The 15018-nt window shown below is 39.2% G+C and overlaps 1 protein-coding gene across 10 annotated transcripts in view; it reads left to right on the forward strand.

Moving 5' to 3' along the window:
* The first annotated feature begins 12473 nt into the window (after positions 1-12473).
* The window catches only part of LOC309441175 (uncharacterized protein), a 262238-nt gene continuing 259693 nt past the window's right edge, over positions 12474-15018 (forward strand). For all 10 annotated transcript variants that reach the window (XR_014184329.1, XR_014184330.1, XR_014184331.1 and 7 more), the window contains exon 1: positions 12474-12750. The gene's annotated coding sequence lies outside the window, so the exon portion shown is untranslated. The remainder of the gene's footprint in view (positions 12751-15018) is intronic.

Here is a 15018-nt window from a genome sequence, read left to right on the forward strand (position 1 = left end):
TGTCATACTGCAGAATACACTTCATGGTACCAACAGCAGTGAACATTTAACTACTGAAGGTATCCTATGGCCTAAATTAATATGTACTTTTCAAATAAGAATCTCCTACTCCTTTTTCTTACAGTTTTGCAGAAGTGGGCTTGTTACAATAGAACGTAGATGACTTTATAATTATGTATTTTTTCGTGTTCTAAAACAAAACACAAATTCCCATTCGTATATTAAAAATTTTTAAGTGGCTAAATCTTTGTTAACTCCCCGGTTCTATTTTATTGGAATCCCAAATTAAGCCAATTTCTTCCATGAATCATTTCACTTAGCAACAGAAATGTAAGCTATGGCCTCTGGCCCTAATGAAATCCTTTAAATGCAGTCTATGTAGCAAAAGGTTAAGGGGGCAAGGCACAGTTTAATTTCCCAATAACACTTTACAGGAGTCTTTGTAAATGTACTTGCTTCTGGAGTTTTCTAACACCCCTCTCTCTGAAACCAGTCAATTTGCAGCCTAGAAGTAGCTATATTAAAATTACACACAGGAGTGAGGTCGGAGAGGCACTGCGATACAGGACCTTCCTGCTAAATTCTAATCCAGATTGGGCCTTGGTCCAATCTCTTGCAAAGTTGTTAACATCCAATGACCTATATGAAATGAGTTGGTAGCTTCAGTCCGGTTCCTGGAGAGTTGTGTGCATCAGAAAAGCAATCAGCTGGCACTAATTGGCACCCTGGTCTGTAGCCTCAGCAGAGAGCCAAAGGTCTGTGGAGGAATGGAGGCTGAAGTGCCCTCTCAACCTTAGAGATGATCCCCCTGGGTCAGAGTTTAGGGCACGTTTGTAATGTCATGTGGAATTTTGCTGTGCATCTTGCAATGCTAGACCAGAGCTGTGGCTAAAGAAGTGCACTCTTCAGGGCTTTCACAGGGCATTTTGAATGCCCCCAGGGCATTTTAAACTCTGAAATCACTTTGGCTTTCCTACAGACATAAACAGGAAAAGAAACTTCACTAAGCAATAACCTGATATTCTGAGGTGTTAGATAACAAATTACCACTCCAGTTGAGGGATTGCACTGGAAAAGAGAGAGAGACGGAGCCTGTATTCCTTAATGACAGAACTTTCTCAGGCCCATGCCCAGCATGCATGTTTGCTCTGTTGGGCTCAGAAAGGGTATAAATTTGTGCTGCTTACATATTAAAAATATACTGGTTTGTGAATAGGCTTTTGAAATTCTATTCATTATAGAAGCATAGTAACACTTGCTCTTCCTAGACCTGGAATTGTTCCCAGATCATAATAATTTCAGAAAGTTTATTATGGGTTATTATCTTCCCCAAAGTCTTGCATTTAAGAAGTTTATTTCTTGTTTTGTTGTTCTGTTTGCGAAGTTTCAGTCATTCAAGCAGGGTGGAAATAACGTCATGAACTTGAAGCCATCAGCCCATTCAGCATGAACAGGGTCACTGAAGTAGCACTAAATTAAGAAATGGGTATTGTACCTACCTAGTGTTTTAAGCCAGGCAGTCAAAGGTGATAAAATATATTGTCCAAATTAGAAGTTACGCAGCAATGACAAATGTTTGGTTGTCTGTGGTTGTCTGCTAAGCAGAAAAAATAGGTTCATTTGATGGAGTTGAGTCTGTTTAACAAAACATTTGGTCTCTTTAGAGAGCAGTTTTTGTCCACCTATGTATTGTCCTTACTGATAGAGAGGAAATGAAGGTCCTGCATAGAGCATGTTTACTTCCAGAAATCAGAGCAGAACTTTTTTTTTCCTCCAGAGCTTTGCATTCCTGGAGTCACCAATGACTTGCTGCAGTTATTCCCCCTTCTAAAATCAGGTAACAAAATAAACCAGCATCACAGCCATGACTGAAATGATGGAGTTTTGAAAGTAACTCCCTTTCCCAAATGTGCAGCAGCCCCCTTTCACTGCCTTCATGTTCTCTCGCTCGGTTATGTGGTGCACATTTATCTGACAGACTAAAATTTGAACCGCACAGAAAGTAAGGCAGTATTTACATCCCTGAGCATGGGATCATAAGCTATTGTGAAAAATCAGGGGATTTGGAGATAAACTCTGCTCTCAACATTGCTATACTCCAGTACAAAAAAATCACCTTGAATAATGCTGCATGCTTGTGTTTTAATGGTTCGGACTGCAACACAGTGGTGCCCTGAATGTTACCATTAGCACATTCCCACCTGTCATTTGTGTTTCTGGAAATAGTATCCCTGGTTGCAGTCTGGCTGTTGCCCCAGGTGGTGTCTGACTCTTAACCCAAATCAAACAGTAATTGTTCAGACGCTGTCTGGTTCTCATGCAGTGGACAGGGAAAGCACAGCAGCCTCCTAGTTACCCCTGAGCAAGCCCAGGCAAGGATTTCCCTCAGGAGCTCTTCAGCCTGTTTTCCTCATAAGCCTTTAGGGTAGGGTTTTAGGGTCGCAGTCCCCACACTTGATGTAGCGTCCAGCACACTTGATGAGCAGACTGCACACTGTGAAGGGGTGTGATGTAAAAGTGGTACTAGAAAGAGGGCGAGCACAGGCTTTCTTTCTTTCTTCCTTTTACTGGCAATACCTTGGTAATGTAACTTAACCTAGGGATGGCCAGACTACAACTCTGGAGCTGTAAATGGTTTGCCAGCAGCTGAGATATGGTTGCTAATCCTGCGCTTAAGACCACTGGCAGGATCCAGTTTTTCAGGGTAACTCGGCTCCCTGGCTGCTGAAAGAAAAGTCCAGCAGGTTCCTTGGAGGCTGCCAGCAGAATGGCTGCAGGTCCCAGCTGTACATTCCCCTCGGCTCACTCTGCAGCAGCATTGCTGCAAATTGTGATCATACCCTGCTCACAAGCTGCCCACGGAGTGCCCCATCTGTCAGTTCCTCAACACATGGGACATGGACACAGCCTGGCCTGCAGAATGAGGAATTATCCTCCAAAGGCATTAAAACAAAACCGTTGAATACTGGTAACTCCTTGCCAACTACTCACTCAAATCTGGTAGCCCTGTGCCTAGGACTGCAGCTCCTGATACTGCAAGAGGTGACAGCCTCCACGCTTATAAAATCAGAGAGGTTCTAGCTTGGATATAAAGACTGAAAATATGACATAAGGCTTGAATGTGTATGCAGACAGCAACAAGCACTCTAGGCAGTATGGACTGCCCTGCTTGACTTAACCAAAATACATCACTGCCTTCTAAGGGCAGAATGTGGTATGCGGTTTATGCCCAAGACCCCCATTTATTTGGCCTTTTAGCCTGAACTTGCACGGTTGTCAGCTTTGGACCACTGAAAATAGCGACATATATATTGTGGACCTGAGCAACAACCAGTGTCTTCTGTGAACAGGGCAGAAAAGTAACTGCTCTTTAAACAATAAATAAATGGTTCAGTGTTATGAAAACCTACAGTCAATGAAAAATAGTTACAGTAATAACTAGTAATTCAACTAAGAAAATAAATTATATGTTCATTTTGGAGAAAGATTTTTGATATTAAGAACTGTTACAGTGAGAACTCTGGTGATGGTGTACCATCTGGAAGAGGGAACCTGCTAAGGAGAGAAATCACTAGTACCTGTGATTGCGAATTGTTACTCTCATCTGTAACAGTTGACAGTCTTAATTTTGAATGTAAGGTAGTTCAGCTGTTCTAGTTCACTTTACTAGGTGAGTAAACTAAGAAATATAGCTTTGCACTTTCAGACTTTTGTATGAACCCCATGCAATCTCTGGAAACTCATGTTAATCCTATGGAGGACCAAAAGAATCTACTAACATATGCACACTGCCAAAATAAATTATGGCTGGATTCCCAAGCTAATCTTTGCCTTTGATCTTGTGTATCAGAAAATTTATTTAGTAAAGTAGTGATGAAAAGATTTCTGACCATTTTGAAGTATCAGCTGCAAATAGCCTGGACTTTTTTGATTTTCAAGATAAATCAGGATTTCCGCCCCCCCTCCCCTTTCCCAGTCCTTAGTAATCTCCATAGAAAGCTTTATAATAAAGCAATGCAGAGAGTATCAATAGGCGTTCTTTTTCTGGCACTTATAACCTTGTATGTGAAATTGCATGACGTGTTGTGTCAGTGTGTGGAAATCTGACTGTATTGTTACCTCTGAAAGTAATGGCAGAAAGATGGCAACTTTTGTCTTTCTTGTTAGCTGTGGTTTTTTCCTTCTTTCCTTATCTATGTAAAAGTTCACAATTCAGGGTGTTTCTGTGCTCACAGAAAATAACATAAAAGCATAGTAATGACATATGGTCATGTCTTTCTTACAGTGGATCTCTATTTTTTTTTACATTTTCACAAAAGAACCCTCAAATAGTACTGTTTTGTTGTCTGGTTATTACTGATCTTGCTTTGATGGTTCCCTCACTTGCCTTTTTGTTGTATAGAACCTTCCTTTTTTTTATTGTTATTTTAAAAATTTTTTTATTGTCCATTCACTTCATCGTTTCAAATTTTTTTATGGTTTCATATTTTAATTGATTTATCATGGATTTTTCAATACTGTAGAACATGTCCTTCCATTTTTAACACATATGGATATTTTGTCGTAGCACTGCAAAAATCACTGAAACTTGATCTTTGAGTCTGGTTTAGATCCTTTCTGAGGAGGCAGTTTTTTATTTTTTGGTTATTGCAGGGTTGGGTTTTTTTTTTTTAGGTAAAATAAACCCTACTTTTTGCAAAACACCTACTACTTTCCACTGAATAGCACTTTTTTGTTTCAGGTCTCTCTGATGTTTACGGCCACATCTGAGAACAAAACTTAAAGGCTTTTACTAGTTACTGCATAAAACCTATATGATAATGAAGTCCATGCTTGGAACAACTTATACTCTAAACAGAGATTTTACAGATCAGAAACTGGGGTACAGAAAGATTAAGTTGTCTCATAGAAGATTAAGGAGATCTGAGGTAGAGCTCTGTTCAAATGTTGAGCATGTTTCAAGACTTTTCTTCTTTCTTACAAGTGTAAATCATTGTGGCGTTATCTACTAGGGTAGGAAACACATTATAGAAAAGTCAAAGTTGTCATTATCTTTGGGGGATGGGGAAAAGTCACCGTAACAGTTGTCACTGCTATATTATTCCTTTTGTTGGTGCATTCTGTCTCTGTCCTGTCCATTTTGATCAATGGGATCCAAGAGTGTGGTACAAGCCTGCACTAAACCCACCAAAAAGTCCCATGCCTTTCGCCAGAGGTGGAGGGGTGGCTGCGGACGGGATGGCCAGATGGGGAAGGTCACCTTGCCTGCCCACATGCCACCCAGCCAGACCCTGCACTTTGTCTTTGCTCTGCAATGGGTGTGGAGGCAGCTTCCAGCACATCAGGCTGCTGCTGGGTGGAGGCAGGGGTGCCTTGGGAAGGCAGAAGGGTGTTAGCAGTTTCCATGGGTACCATGATGTGCAGAAGAAAAGGCAAGAACTTCTACCTGTGGTTTCCTAATGTTGCACAGGCCCTGAGAGGAGAAGGAGAAAAGGGCATGCCTGCTGCACATCTGTAGCCAACAATGACCTGAGTTGTTTGTGCAGTTGTTGTGTTTTGTGATGATGTCTCCAAGCTGGAAAACTGATTTCCTTGCCATGGAGTGTGGATCACCTTAAAATTGCAAATCTGAGTTGATGGAGCCCCAAACTGCTGCATGTTGCCAAGCTGCATGGAGAAGGTGTGCTTTTGCATGCACTTGAACACAACAGTAAGGAAAATCTTTAAAAAAAATTAATAGCAATTAAAACAATATTAAGCATAATCAGTAATCTGTTAGTATTCTGTACTAGTGTGCTTGATAGATATCATGTGGATAAAATATATCTGCTTGTGGTGTCTTTGTCCCCTTTCTATTTTTTTTGTTTAGCTCATGATTTTATTTAATGGAAGAGTGACTTCTCACATATTGGATTGACAATTTACAAGCATTTGTTTGTGCTGAATTAAGCACATTTCTAAACTTTGTATGTTGCTGCTGACAGTTTGGGGATTGATTTTTATCTCTAGAGAGATGCCTTTTTGTCTTTAAGGCAAATTGAAGTTGACTACTGGAGCATTCCCTAGTAAGAGAGAGAGATTCTACTTGAGGGATATTTTTCTACTGAGAACTCATTTTTAACTGAGAAGCGTCAGCAAGATCATGTTTTTCATGACACCAAAAAAAAAAAAAAATCATAACCAAAACCCATAACTTCACAGATAAAGAAGTAGCATTAACTTTAGAAAAAATAAATAGGAGCAAGTATTGCCAAGCCTTTTTTCCCCGGTAGCTTTCTGTCAGGGGAGTGTGCCTAGATGTGCTGTAAGTAACAGTATTCCAGACTTTTATTCTGAAAGCACATGTTAAATGCTGATGTGGAAAACTGCAGAAAAAGATTTTACCTGTTCATTTTTTTTCATATATATATCATGAGTTTAAATTTTAAAACTTCTGTAACGTTTTTTAGGACATTCAAATTCTTTCAGGAACAGATTTACTGCTTGTTTGTGTTGGCAACATGGGGTAGGGTTTGCAGACATGAATGGATTAATGCAGTGAGCTTTGTGTGAGGATGCAGGATCTCCAGATCTCTACCAAAGAGGTAGGGTGTTCTGGATTAGACTAGATGATCTTTCGAGGCCCCTTCCAATCCCTAACATTCTGTGATTCTATGATTCCGTGCTTTAGGAAGTCTTCATTCACATCAAGTAGAGCTAGATACTCCATTTTTTATGGCAGGCTGTGACTGGACATGCAAGGCTAGAGTTATTTTCTAAACTTTCCCCAACTTATATACACCTAACACTCTTTCATTTCCCCCTAATCAGCCTGGCACAGTATTTGGATACAAACATTATATTGTTGTTATATTGACAGGCATACTGGAATTAATTTTTGTATCTGTCCCATCAGGATCTTTTTGGCACTAGAATTGTTTTATAGGAACATGTTTTACACATAGAAATACTGCTAAAGTAAAATAGTGATCATCTGGTCTGGTTTATGTCATCAAAATTAGGTTGCCTCACACCTGAACAGAAAAAATGAATCCAAGTGTCCTGGCCAACAGGCAAATCTATTGAGTTTTTTGGGGTTGTACCTGGATGGTTACTGGTGAGGTGATGGACAGACCTCATTAAACTCTCATTTAATGCTTGTTTCTGGAATGACTGCATTCTCTGTCTATTTGCTTGTACTTCTAAGACCCAGGTGACTTTAAAAAAAAGAAAGAAATAACTACCTTAGTACTTCAGTGAAGTACCAGATGACAAACTGAAAACCCACTTGTTTTCATTTCCTGGAAATCGCACCAGCAGAAGCAATTATTTTACCACAGTGCACCTAAACAAGTTGTAAGAACCAATTTCTTCAGGAAAGCCTTATCCTGCTGATTATAAAATCTTATTCAAAGGAGGTGCAGGTTTCTGCAATCCTCCTTTAAACCTTCTTTGAGATCTTCTCATTGGACTTTTCACACATTTGAGTCCTAAAAATTTGAGTTATCTCTCTATGTTTCTGGAGACCTGGCTACCAGTTGCCAGAATTTTCATTTGCCTGTTTGATCTTTGTTTTTTCTTCTCAGGTTCCTCCTGTAGTATTTGTGACAATTCTCTCTTAGTAGCTACTGACGTAAGGCATTTGCAAAATTCAAGAAACAAACCTTACAGTATTCATCCTACTGGAAAAGAAACAAAAAACAAAACGCACAACAAAAACAACCAAAACTTGCTCAAGTGTTTTGTATATGCAAAAGAAAACACTTGACTGGTTTTTAGGATGGGGTAGGTGAGGGATGAGAGGAAGGAAGGACTGATGTTTCTTGGTGACAGCTGTTGAGCAACATCCCAGAGCTACCACACTAACAGAGGTAGCCCAAACAGCAAAGACTTCACATTTTCTGCCATGATCTCAATTCTCCAGTTTTGTTTATTAATTTTTGAAGTTTTTACTCAACTTCACCTTGTAGCTTGGATCTCTTTTTGAAAGGAAGTTATCTTTAAATTAGATCATAGCATTTATTAGTAGTATGAAAGTCCAAGCAATCAAAATGTCTCACTTTCTCCTCCTACTTTTCGTTGCAGCTAGTTAGATGTTGATTTTTGTGAACTCCACGTTTTCTACCATAATCAAGTTTTTTTCTGTTTTGTGTTTTTGCCTGAAGACTTCTGGTGTTTAGAATTAGCTTTGTTCTCAGTCCTTTTCCATTTTGTGCACCTAATTAGAGATAATTGTTTCCTCGTTCCTACAGCATCAGCCAAGCAAGTAGATCTCAGCCACATCTGACTATAAGCACAGGGGGCTTCATGCTAGCAGAAGTGTAGGAAAGACTTTGGTAATTTAGTATTTCTCTTATTTCTCTCTAGCTTTTTCACCTTCATTGTTCTGTAGCTGTAACAAATGTGCCTGAGATGTGTTTCACCTACTTCACTAAGCTGTGGAAAATCATGTAAACCTGTGTATTCTGAGTGGCCAAGGATTGGTAGCATTGATGTTGTAACACTGTCACAAAGGTTTTCAATCAGGATTTTTATTTTTTTTTTTTTAATTACAAGGCTTAAAGAATTTTTAGCTTTGGATAGGATTCTCTCTTGGCTTTTGTTTGTAATTAAGAATAAATACCTAATTTTCCTGATTTTGCTGCAACTTTTTCAAACTTTAGAGTTCCAGGAATTAATTGTTACATATTATCCAGGACTCAGACAAGGTATTTACCTGGGTCTAATAGTGACAGAATGCAAATTTCCAGTAATTAAGTTTGTAATTGTGGAGCAGGAGGGAGAACAATTTATAGAGGCAGGGGTAGGAGGAGGACTTGAAGTAGCTGTGCATGGAGAATGAGATGCACAGCTTCCATTATCAATAGGAGCTGCATGCCTAATCTGCCAGAGTCGGTGCTGAAGAAAATGTACCCTGGGATGTCAGGTGTTAAGGGGAAGAATGGGCCTCTCACGTTCTTTGCACTTACAAGCCGGCTGTAACCTTTTGACTCTCTCTCTCTTTCTCTTCTTGAGTTTTGTTTCCTGAAAGGAAAAGGGGGTGGGAGGAGGCAGGGGAAGGAGGCTTAAAGAGTGGAAGATCTGTTTCAAAGTACTGTAGTATATTTGCAAGCTTTTCCTTTTTTTTTTTTTTTTTTTTTTTGTTTAATTCTGGAATTAGTTTTGTTTTGATTTCTTAAAGAAGATGTAGTTTTTTATGTAGATTGTTTGGAGCACAACTTAAGCTATGAACGTCTTACTGAGTAAGCACTGTGAACTTTACACATTCTACCACAAGTGTTCTGCACATAGCTTTTTTATCCTTCTAACTAAAATGAATGTATTTTCATTTAAGAATGTAACAGAGGAGGAAGGCTAGTTATGTGAATTAATGTTACACATTTTGCCTTTTATAACCTGTGTTATGTGGAAAAACAATAGCCCAAATAGCAAAAAATCCCTTTTATTCTCAAAAGATTCATTAATGTAGGATGAATCATATATTGATCCCATTGAACTGGGTGTATTCCAGGCCTGAAGATCAGCATAGGCAAAGGCAATGTTTGCATAATACTTGCATATTTCATCTCCTTGCTACCTCTGAGTTAGTGAGTGTGAAAATATCTCAGCGCAAGGAGGAAGATGCATGTGCCCTAGGTGAGCATTTCCTTGGTGGTGTGAACGAACATGCAATAGATAGAAAGAAAAAAAAAAGTGGCTAATTAAAGTAGATCTTTCCAAAACTTGTGACTTTTGAGAAGAAAGAGCAGAATGTGGAAAAACATGTAAAAACTGACATTATCCTGGGCTGATCCTTATTAGAATGTAAAAATGGAAGTGCTAAGGTGGTGTTTACTTTCATTAATTAAAAATAGTCTTGCTCATAGGAGAACACCCTGAGAATGCTAAAGAAGTTTTATGTATTTCTGGCTATCATCTTAGATTTGAGGACCATGATCCTCTCCTAGATTTGCATCTTTATTCATTAGAGAGTATTTTGAAATGGCTCACATTGCCTTTACTTGGCTGAAATGTGGCAACAATGGAATGGAGCCAATGGAGGGGTAATTTTACAGCGAGCATTCAGGAAAAGGAAGAACCCTTAGCCAGAGGACTCAACAGTGCCAATAGGAGCCATTATTCTATTATTATTTCCAGTGTGGAAGCATTGTTTTAAGCTACATTAAAAACATCCTTTAAATTTCTTTGTTATTTGTGTCATAAATTTTCCATATCAACTTTTCCAAAAGAAAGGTGTGTGAATCTATAATGTATATCCATGGAGAGTGCTTGGGGTGCATCTTGCTTTAGACACCGTGGGTTAAAAGGAAACCCGAAATTAATGGTAATTCCTCTGATTTAGCCTGGAAGTTCATGAAGATTGGCCAAACATGGAGTTCTCCATTTCTTAATGCTTGCTGGGAACAACACTCTACAAAGCCTGTCTACCGACAGGTGCTGTCTTTCTGTTTGTTTCTACTATTAGACTCCAACCTCTTGTGATTTAAGGGCCCAACCTGTCAGCTTTTCAGGAACCTTACATTTAGATGGCTAAGGAGAGAGAATGAAATGTATATAATTATTCATGTGTATGAATTTGCATTTATCTCCTGGAGATTTTGTGTATGTTGAAGCCCATAATGGATTTGTGTGATGTTTTGGGAGATTTGATATAGATAGTTTCCTTGTTTTCAGTTACTCACAAGTCCTGTGACAGTAAATATTTTATAGTCAATACTGCTTTAATCCCACTATGTAGAGCATGTGTCATGAACCGATATTGACAGGATCCATATATTGAATATTATTTTCACTTTTTTATTTATGGACTTTGGGAACGTAAAGGCTTTACATCTGTAAGCCAAGTGATATTTGGCATAAATGCAAAAGATGAAAAAATACCTCCTGGATCATTTGGGCACTCTGAGACACAAATAGGAACAGAATGCAAATATCCCAAATCCCAGTTCTGCGTCTTAATCCTGAGCCCATTTTTTTCATTGAAAATTAAAGTTTCCATGATTGTTATTTCTACTGCCAGGGCTTTCCAAGGATTTAAATGTGACCTAATTTATTAAATGCTGTTTTATGTGCAAGACAGGAGCAAAATCCTTACCCCAGGGCACTTAGTTAGTGGCCCTGATCCTGCAATCTGATCTCTGGAATGGAGGTCTGAACTAACACAAGATGTGCTGCCTGTTCAGAGAGTCTGACCAGGATTTTAATGGAGAAGAGACATGTAGATTCCAGGTTGTCTGCAACATCTTCAATGAATTTCAATACATTATTGCTACTCTCCTATATTATTATGTATTCTCTGAGTCCTCTAGGAACTTTTGTATAGCTGTTGCTCAGTTACCTTAAGAAGTAAGCGAAGTTTGGGCTGAACTGTCGTTTTTTCAACTATGTATAAGCCTACTTAAAGATGCTTTGCGATGCACCTTGAGATTAAAGTGCATCGCCCCTGCAGTGCATTGATCTTGTCTGGCCCAGAAAGGGGTTGTCATAGATCTGCTTTTGAAATCAGGACGCCCTCATGGGTTTTTCCAAGGCATCATCTCCATGTCATTGGGTTGGCAGGATATGAAGCCGAGGGTCTTTTTGAAGTTTTCCTTCACACCAAGGGGTGTATACTTGTCGTGTGGGAATCATGGTAAGTTACACCCTCTTCTCCCTCTGTGTTCAATGTCGGATGACTTACTGCAGTATTTAATTACGCCAGACCTTTTTTAGAAGAAAATTATTAGATTTGTTACACTGGAGTATTAAAATGAAGAATGGAATGCAAATGCTCATAACTTATTTCTTGCAGAGGACTGAAATATGTGGGCTGAACTACATGAGTTAATGAAACAGTCCTATAAACATAAATTCCTTTGTAGCTACAGACAATAGTCTAATTTTATGAAACATGAACGGGTGCTTTGTCGATTATTGCTTATTCTGGTATTATTTAGTTTTTACACAATTGTAAAGCAAATATCTCTTTAAAGTCTGCTTGTGTATCTCACATTTCAATCTCTATTTCTTTAAGTTCGAAAAAGTTAGTTTCCTGCATCAAATGACTAGTTATTGGAAAGGCAAAGTAATGTTTCTTTACCAAAAATTCTTCTTCCTGCAAAACTGTGGTACATGGAAAATATTTTCCAGCTCTCAGAGTTTATTTGATTTTGAACACTTTTGGTTATGTAAGTTTTAATAAGTAGCTTTGGTGTGCCCCTAAAGGCACACCCCACACACTTATGTTGTGTGACCCAGGGTCACAAGTAATGGCTGCAAGCTAATTGATTGAGAAAGGCTTGTCTGACTGGGCCCCTTTGAGTCCTCCCTTTACATTCCTAAATTTCTGTAAAGGAGGCACTGGCAGCTTTGCCTGGCGAGAGGAGGGGTTGGGGGAAAGGGAGGAAGTTTCTCAGTTTCTGATTATGCGCAGAGTTTCCTTGTTCTGAGCTTATGTTCTCCACCCACTACTTAGTAAGAACTCCTTAACAACTTAAAGCTTTATCCCTGTGAGTACCAGAAAAGCGATTTGAGTATTTATTGAGCAGGGAGAACAAACTGCTTGCTTCAGGCAGGGCGAAAGCTTATGGAAATGATATTAGACCTTCAGCAAAGTGCACAGCTGCATCATACAGAGGCTGAGACTCAAACTGACAGGCAAATAAGCCAGATCACGGAAGGGGCCTCTGTGTGGCAGCTCTGAGCTACCAAGTGTTGGACAACTAGGCAAAAGTGCAATGGAACAGGGCAGAAAATAACACACTAACTTCAGGCAACTGTTGCTTTTTCATGGTGAGTCCAGATTTGAAATGTTGTTTGAAATGTAGCTGTTTTTGTTGTTTCTAAAAACCCTTCCGTTTTACCACAGCAATCCTTCTGCGGAGCTCATTGTGTTACAGATTATTTGTCCGGATGTGCACTTCAGTTCTGAGCGAGACAGAAATGTGCAGGGATAGTCCTTTCCTTGCTGCTTGCTCTCTCTTTTGCCTTTGCTTGCTTCGGGAGACAAGTCCTATTTCTGAAAGCACGCTGCATGGCTTCCGATTTGGAAAGAAATAGTTTTGCAGCCAGCACTTGGTGTGTAGCTGCATAGAGGGGAATTAGTGAACGTAATTTCTATGCACAGTTTCTGCAGTTTGAGCTTTTTGGCACCTCTCTGTTGCTCCTTATTTCACCACCTTATCTTGAGAATGTATGGCACGGTCACTATGAAAAGAGCTTTGTGTTTGAATTCCTGTTGAGTCGAAGGGTCAGGGCCTATGAGTTATCTGCTTGCCAGCAAGACTCATTGCTGTGTCCCTTTATTTTTCAAGCTGAAACAGAAAAAACATGTGTCCTCGTCCCTTTTTTATAAATGTATTTTGAATTTGGGTTTTACATGCTGTTTGTGTGTGTGCTTTGTTCTTTCGACAAACTCGGGTTTTGGGGGGAAGCCAGTTCTGTTCTATCCATATTTATTTCATTTACTCAAGCTTTCCTGCAGCTTTTTTGCATTCCTTTGTTGTGATGCTCATAATTTTTTCTTAAAACAACATTCAGTGATTCTGATCTCTGCTAAAAGAAAAAGGGTTTATACTGGGATACATATTTCCAAAAATACCAGGGGACAGTCTAAATTTTAGGTAAGTTTCAAAATTTCATGGAAGATAAGGCTTTTGTAACTTTTTTTCCACTTAAGGAGGGAAACTCAGTTCTCCAGGATAAGTTCTTGAACAGAATGTGTTAGATACACAAGTCATCTAGTGTAATGGTAATAAATACAATCTGAGCTATAATGTTATTTTAGTTACCAACTTAGTTTGAAAAAGCTACTTTATTAGCATAGCAAGAGACTTGAACATTTCTCGTTGACAGTAACATTGGAAATACGTTTGCAAAAACTTCTGAGTGGATGAAATTTAGAGCAATAAATCGTCAAGGCGTGTCAAAGTTACTCTGTATGCGACGTTTTAAGATGCCTGTGATTTAGAGGAGAAATGAGTCTGTTTTTCCTCCAGCAGAAGCGTGATTCTGTACAAAATGATCTTTGTTGTATCATTCTTTAAGCAAATAGTTTTCTTTTCAAAAAACAACTAATCAAAGTCAGATGGTGCAAGAAAAGTCTCAAAATTATTTAGCAGCTATTTGGAACTAAAGGGAAAATGCTCATTTGGTAAAATAATTCCACTACGCAATGGAAGAATTTGATTAGATGAACTCTACGTAGAGGGTGTGTTACTACTTGTTTCTTGACCTGTCTTTCCAAGTTTGTATGCTCTTCTGTAACTTACTAACAATTAGCAGAATGCCTTTTTTGTTTTTAAAGGGAAGGATTGGGGGGAAGATTGTTTCAAAGAAATGCCAACAAATGCGGAGTTGAAGGTGATGCTGCAATGTCAGATGATCTAAGTGGACTTCATACTACTCGTTTTCTTATTGTGACTTGGATTCCTATCTATTTTTACTGGGGCTAAACCTTAGAATTTCTGCAGGAAAATTCTTGGCTGTATCCTCAGTGCTGTCAGGTGTGCTTTTGTTTTAAGAGTTTAAGGGTTCACTTTGAGAGAAAGAAACATGTCCTCTTACGTGACGCAAATGTATGATTTTCTTATTGGCTATGGTGAGATGGAGGAATACCTGCTCAAGTGCTCTTTACACCCTTAAAAACTGAAAGTAAAAGAAACTTTGAGGAGGTGGTCTCCTCCCAGGTGTGGCAGCCTGGATTGCTGGAGAGCCGGCCACCTCCTGATGCTCACAAGCCACTCGGGGAGCAAGGGATGGTGGGTGCTCATGTGCGGCTACCTCCTCCACGGGCATACAAGCAGAAGACCAGCCTTTTCCGTGCCGCGGGTTTTCCATTGGCAAAATAAGGCACTAGTGGTGTTTTGACACCAGATTAGAGGATTATGAAACATTTCTTCATGCTCTGATGACCAGCCTGATGAAGGGGAAAGGCCTTAATGAGGAGGAGAGGAATTTACTGAGGATTTTGTGCCTGTATCTATCATTAAAAGGAGAATATCTGCTCTTAGTAGCTGTGTTCTGTGATTCATGGAAAACCCTACAATAATGATGCAAATT

The sequence above is a fragment of the Streptopelia decaocto genome, assembly GCF_964273445.1.
Source record: "Streptopelia decaocto genome assembly, chromosome: 1".
Lineage (NCBI taxonomy): Eukaryota > Metazoa > Chordata > Aves > Columbiformes > Columbidae > Streptopelia > Streptopelia decaocto.